This window comes from Saccopteryx bilineata, chromosome 2 (genome assembly GCF_036850765.1).
Source record: "Saccopteryx bilineata isolate mSacBil1 chromosome 2, mSacBil1_pri_phased_curated, whole genome shotgun sequence".
NCBI lineage: Eukaryota > Metazoa > Chordata > Mammalia > Chiroptera > Emballonuridae > Saccopteryx > Saccopteryx bilineata.
The window spans coordinates 99,197,476-99,204,201 of record NC_089491.1 but is presented as its reverse complement, the minus strand read 5'-3'; the positions used below and the strand labels follow the sequence as shown (position 1 = coordinate 99,204,201).

At 52.1% G+C, this 6,726-nt stretch overlaps 1 long non-coding RNA gene across 1 annotated transcript; it reads left to right on the top strand.

The window, feature by feature from the left end:
- Positions 1–65: 65 nt before the first annotated feature.
- LOC136322898 (uncharacterized) lies at positions 66–5,734 on the top strand. The gene is made up of 3 exons (XR_010728876.1): positions 66–170; positions 4,465–4,517; positions 5,454–5,734. It is a non-coding gene; the product is annotated as an uncharacterized lncRNA (long non-coding RNA).
- The last annotated feature ends 992 nt before the right edge of the window (positions 5,735–6,726 follow it).

The following is a 6,726-nucleotide window of genomic DNA, read 5'->3' as shown; positions in this document are numbered from 1 at the left end:
ACCTTCCTGGCCCCGCCCCGCCCCGTATTGGCCCCGCCTCTTCCTCTCCGGCCCCACCCAGCCCGGGTGCCTGGCTGGCTGTTACCGGGTTAAGCACTGCGGTGCAGTTAGCCTCCCAGCGAAACTGAGGCCCTGAGGGTGGAAGCGACTTGCCTAAGGCCATGTAGAAGGTGAGGTCATGGAGCAGAAGGTCGGTGAGCGTCCCAAAGAGGGCAGTGCCTGCATAATGACGCTCTCCAACCCACTGTGTGACTTGGGTAGGGCACTCCCCTCTCCGGGTCTCCCACCTGCAAAAGGGAGACGCCAGCTTGTCACTGTGACCGTGACTAGGTCTTTAAAGTGTCCTGAATCTCAGTTTTCCATTCTGTAAAGTGGGTGACCTTGGGCAAATCTCGCCCTCCCAAGAGTCCACTCGCCCTTCTGGAAAGTCACAGGCCTGGTGAGAGGGAAAGCAGGGCCACTGCGGACCTGGTTCCTTCTCTGCCTATCCGGGCTGTTACCTCATTAGCATGATCTTATTTTGAGACACCGGGGCTGGACCTGGAGTGGGAGCCAGCTCAGTATTCATTTCTTGGACAGCACACATATTCAGGTCCCCAAATAAATGTGCCCCCACCCCACCCACATCTGTGCCTTAGTCGTACCCCCTGTAAAATAGGACTAGGGACCACCATCAAAGGTTTGTGAAGTTGGGGCATCCAAAGAATTGGTGCAGTTGTCTCCTGGAAACCTCCAAAGCGAGTCATGGTGGTCATTATCTGGGAGTTACCTCCTCCCCAAACACTGAGGGTGAACCTGACCTGGCTCCCTGCAAGGCCCAGCCTGAGCCTTCCCTCCTTGGGAAGCCTGGCACAAGCCACCCCAGGGGCCTCTGGAGAGGGCTTCTTGAGCACAGTAGAACCCAGCCTGAACGCCATTTACCCACATCCTTCACTGTGTCATGGCTTCTAGCATTTCTTTCATTTCACCCTCAAAAGTAATGTCAGTGCCATAAGGGTGGGATCTAAATGGACAGGGGACAGAGTAGGGACACCAAGGGGTGGGGGGGAGGCTTCCAGACCCATCTACCTTCAGGGAGCCCAGACCTTCTGGGGTGGCCAGCTACTACTGCCATGGGATGGAAAGGGAAACAGGGAAGGAGAAGTGGAGTTCCTCCCAGGACTGGACCTCCCAGGTGCAGGATTCACTCTAAGGGCCCCAGGCTCACCAGCAAAGACCAGTGCCCCTCAGATGGGGCACTCAAAGCTAGCACAGTGGAAGCCTGGGGCACCAGCTAGGCTACCAGCGTGGATTTCTATCCCAAGTGTTTGGTGGATGCACACAGCACCCCCAGAATCAAAGGGTGGTCCTCAGACACTCCCCACCTTGGCTGAGGGGCAGAGTCTTCCCCCTTCCCTTCCTGCCACAGAAATGAGTGCTTGGGCCTATAGGCCCAGCCATCCACCTTGGGAGGGCAGAGGATCCTGGGGACTCTCACCTGCTCCACTGAGCACTATAGATCTCACACATGGAGGGGACTAGGTCGCTCTGTGCACTGTGCAAACTGAGGCTGTTTCCCACCTGTCCCTACATGGCACAGATGTATTGGCCCTGACCCCCATCCTGACAGCTTCCACCCATCTTTTACTTCTTTTACATTTTGTAACCATGGCATACTTTATCTGATCAGGAAGTAAATACAATTTTAAACCAACAAGGAAAGCTCATGGAATATAGTGTCTATACTTGCTATTCCCTGATCCCTGATTTCTCAGGGCCCCCTTCCTTATTCAGGCCTTTTTTTGTGTGTGTCCACTCCAGCAGGCCATCAAAGTCAGATAGCAAACAAGAAAGTGGGCAAATGTTGGCAGCTCATCTCCCAAATTAATAAAGAGCTCCTAAAAATTAGAAGTCAACACTCCTGTGCTCAGAGAGAGGAAACACACTATACTAAGCTGCTCAATTCCATTCATAACAAAAATATCATGACTCATAGACCCATCTGGCACAAGATGCAAGGGCCTGATCAGACTGTGGGGAACACCCTGCCACAGGGATCCTCCCCAGGTTTCCAGTCCTGCCCCCGGGCACTTCCTGCTGTCCCTCTCCCCAACAGAACATCACCTCCCAAGGACAGGAGCTTCAGTCGGACTCCAAGATGGCCCCACGACCCTCACATCCTGGGTTATTCTTTTCTGCAGTCTTCTCCTGTGACAAATCAGGCTGGTCTGTGCAACTGGTAAAATGTGGCAAAGGTGATGTGGTACCACTTCTGAAGCTGGGTCATAAAGGACATTGTAGCTTCTGCCTTTCCTGATTTACTCACTCTGAGGAGAGCCCATGTAGGGAGGAGGCCTGTAGCCAGCAGCCAGCACCAGGCACCAGCTGGCCAAAAAGGGAGGGAACCATGTGGAAGTGGATCTCCAGTCCCACTCAAGCCTTTAGATGATACTACAGCTATGGCCAACATCTGACCAGACCCTCACGAAACCCCCACCCTGCCCTGCCAAGCCTCACCCAAAACTGTGTGAGACAATAAATGGTTATTGCTTTTGAATCACTACATTTGAGGGCCAATTGGTTAGACAGCAGTATGTAACTAATACACCAGACTGAGCAGAGGCCTAGCTGAAGTGAGGGAGCAAGCCACATGACAGTCGGGGAAAGTATTCCAGAGCAAACAGTGCATACAGGGCCCCAGGCATGGATGACCTTTCTGTGCTTGAGGGACAGCCAGTGTGGCTGGGGTGGAGTGAGCAGGGGATGAAGGCAGGTGGTGATGGGTGGGTCAGGCAGGCAAGGCAGCCAGGAACCCACAGTCTGAGCAACAGGAGCTGAGGGAGGGCATGGGGACATGGGGATCTGCTCTGACTTATGTTTTAAAACAGGGGTCCCCAAACTTTTTACACAGGGGGCCAGTTCACTGTCCCTCAGACCATTGGAGGGCCAGACTATAAAAAAAACTATGAACAAATCCCTATGCACACTGCACAAATCTTATTTTAAAGTAAAAAAAAACAAAATGGGAACAAATACAATATTTAAAATAAAGAACAAGTAAATTTAAGTCAACCAACTGACCAGTATTTCAATGGGAACTATGCTCCTCTCATTGACCAACAATGAAAGAGGTGCCCCTTCCGGAAGTGCGGCGGGGCCGCATATGGCCTGCAGGCCATAGTTTAGGGACCCCAGTTTTAAAACAACCTATCGGCCCTGGCCGGTTGGCTTAGTGGTAGAGCATTGGCCTAGCATGCGGAAGTCCCGGGTTCGATTCCCGCCAGGGCATACAGGAGAGGCGCCCATCTGCTTCTCCACCCCTCCCCCTCTCCTTCCTCTACATCTCTCTCTTCCCCTCCGCAGCCAAGGCTCCATTGGAGCAAAAGATGGCCCGGGCGCTGGGGATGGCTCCTTGGCCTCTGCCCCAGGCTCTAGAGTGGCTCTGGTCGTGGCAGAGCGACGCCTTGGATGGGCAGAGCATTGCCCCCTGGTGGGCGTGCCAGGTGGATCCCGGTTGTGCGCATGCGGAAGTCTGTCTGACTGCCTCCCCGTTTCCAGCTTCAGAAAAATACAAAACAAAACAAAAAAAACCTATCTACACAGTCTTACCTATGTGCATACTGATGTTCACAGCAGCATTATTCCCACCAAAAGGTGGGAACAACCCAAGTGTCCACCAACAATGAATAGATAAACTGGTACTGTGTATCCATGCAGGAAATTCTGACACATGCTACAACAAGAATGAACCTAAGGACATTATGCTCAGTGACATAGCCCAGTCAGAGAAGGACATATGCTGTGTGATTCCACTCAAATAAGGTTCCCAGGGTAGTCGGACAGAATGGTGGTTATAGGAGGTGGGGGAGGGGTAGTGGGGAGCTGTCGCTTGATGGACAGTTTCTGTTTGGGAAGATGAACAAGTTCTGCAGAGAGATGGGGATGGTTGCACAACAGTGAGAATGTACTTAATGCCACTGAATTTTACACTTGAAAATGGTTAAGATGGTAAATTTTGTTATGTATATTTTACCACAGTAGAACTAAAGCAACCCTTTGATAAGTGTGTGATAACTGAGTTATGAGTCTCGGGTGGAGGCAGGGATGCCACGGGGACAGCGGGAGGAGGCTACTACAATGGTCCAGGCGAGAGGAGACAAGGCTGGAATCAGTGGTGGTTGTAGAGGAGAGGAGACTGGTTGGCTTCCAGATGAATTCTGAGATTGGGCCAAAACGACTTGGTGCAGTATTGGATGGGGCGTGTGTGTGTGTGTGTGGGGGGGGGGCCTGATAGAAAGCAGTCAGGGTTTTGGCCTGGGGGAGGTAGAATCCCTAGTTCATCTCTGGCGGGCCGGGCCAGGTTCAGCAGTCTGAGTGTGTCCACCTCTCTGACTGCTTGGCTAATAGGGAACCAGTATGGGCTCAGGGTTAGGAAGCCATCAGCCTCTACTTCCTGTTTCTTATGACCCTTACCTTTGATTCCAGCTGCCATGCAGGAAGGATTCTCAAGTCACATGCGTTCCTGCTGATCACCCCAGGTGAGGTCCCAGACAGCTAGTGTCTAATTCCAGACATGTGAATGGAGAAACGTATGGAAGATTCCAGTGCCAGCCTTTGCTAACCCCATGCGTGGGGGAGAAGCACCAGCAAGAGCCGACAGAAGCAGGAAAGATAATGATATCCTGGCAGCTGTGGTTTTAAGCCATGCAGTTGGGGTGGTTCACTGTCTGGCAGTGGATAAACAGGACCCTTATGTTACCTGCTGCAGCATCACCAACTCCTGAGGCACAATCCTTCCCAACTACCGTCCCCCCGGCTAGGGCTGTTCTGCCTGGTAACAAGCTCTCCTTTGTGACATCTTAGCCTGATTCTGCTCAGACTCTTTTGGGGACAAGAATGACACCGTCCGAGTACTTAAAGCTAACAGGTGTTTTCTCTGATAACTCAGCTGTCACAGCCACTGAACATCATGGGTCTCAGCAACACCACACCTGAAAAAGCTGGCACAGGCCTCAGAGGATGGCATGGTCATAATGGTGTTACTCTTGCCTTGCTGTTCCCTCTCCCTTCCCACACCCGGAGAGTCACCCTCCTGACCCGTGAGGTCAATGCCGTCAATGCACTGCCCACCCAAATGAGGTGTGCGCCTCCAGATCAGATCATGATGTTGCAAACCCCTGGGCATTTCTTCCGCTGCCAGAGAGATCTTGGAGGTGTAACCGCATAGAAACTCCATTCCTCTAATATGATCTTCTCTCCTTTCTTTCCTTTTGATTCAAACTGGCCTTGTCCAGCACCTTGACTCACCCATCTCCCTCTCCCTTGTAGGACCACTCCCTTAATCATTAAGTCCTCAGAACAATGAGGTTCTGGTCAGTATCAGACCATCTTCCGAACAAAGCCTCAGGTCTGTTGACTCCTCAGGTCTGAGTTTCAGTCAAACTAGAGGTAATATCTAGGCCTTGTTGTTTCAGCTCCAGGCCCAGAAAAGCAGCACAACCAGATGAAGTGGCGCCATGGCCGACATCAGGACCAGGTGCGGTGACTGAGGACCCCTATCCTAGTGCCGACCAATCACTAAAGATCCCTTCCCTGACCCTGACCTCAACTCCCTTAGTCCCCATGATTAATGATTCCCCCCTATATAACCCATCCCTGGAAGCCATTAGGGAGCCAGTTCTTTGAGCATTAGTGCACCTGTGTCTCCTAGCTTGGGCCAATTCCTGAAAATAAACCCTTCTTTCTTTGTTGCAAAGTGCTGTTTGTTATACAGCTTTAATGCCCACAGGCATCTATTACTGTTAGTCCAGTAACAGAGGTGTGTGTTGGAATGGACTGTTTTACCAGCGTCCACTGAGCAGACCCCCTGCCTATCACAGTGGACATGCATGCAATAAATAAGGTTGTTTGAGCCTTTGAGACTGGTCAGAGGGAAGGGAGGTTGTCATGAGCTGAATGTGTGCCCCCAAATTCCAGATAATTGAAGCCCTAACCTCCCACCTGGCTGTATTTGGAGGTGAGCCTCTATGGAAGTAATTAGAGGTTGAGGTCTTAACGGTGGGGCCCTGATCTCATAGGATTCGTGTTCTCTTAAGAAGAGACACCAGAGCTTACTCTCACCTTCTCCTCCTCTCCCTCTCTCTGCACACAAATCAAGAAAAGGCCATGTGAGGACAGAGGGAGAAGGCGGTCATCTGCAAGCCAGTAAGGGCCCCTTTCCAGAAACCAAATGAACTTCCAGCCTCCGGAACTATGAGCTAGAAAGGGCTGTGGCATTTGTTATAACAGCCCAAGCTGACTGAGACGGGTTCATTCGGCAGCATAACCTCACTGAGCCTGCATGTTATAACAGCAACAGAAGTTCACGTTTCTCGGGCTGAGAAGGAAGTGGGAGTGAGCCATGTGGCCTGCAAGGGCAGAGTTGCCGGCAGGGGGAACAGCAGGTGCTAAAAAGCCACTTGGTGAGGAAGGGGTTTCTCTCTTCCTAGTACAAGCTAGAATTGGTTTTAGGGGAAATTTGGGACTGGGTGGGTGAAGCCACTCTGCTCTGAAATGCCTGTGGAGACACAACTCTCTTCCTGCTCCTTGGTGGGGACATAACCCACTCCAGCTGACAGCCCCCAGGCCACAGCCCAGCCCAGGGCCAGCATGCTGCAATGTGGAGGCCTCTTGCCCCCCAGCTCTCCTGAGCAGTGGCTCCACGTCCAGGCTGCACCCTCTGCAGCTGGGCACCACATCCTTTCCCTC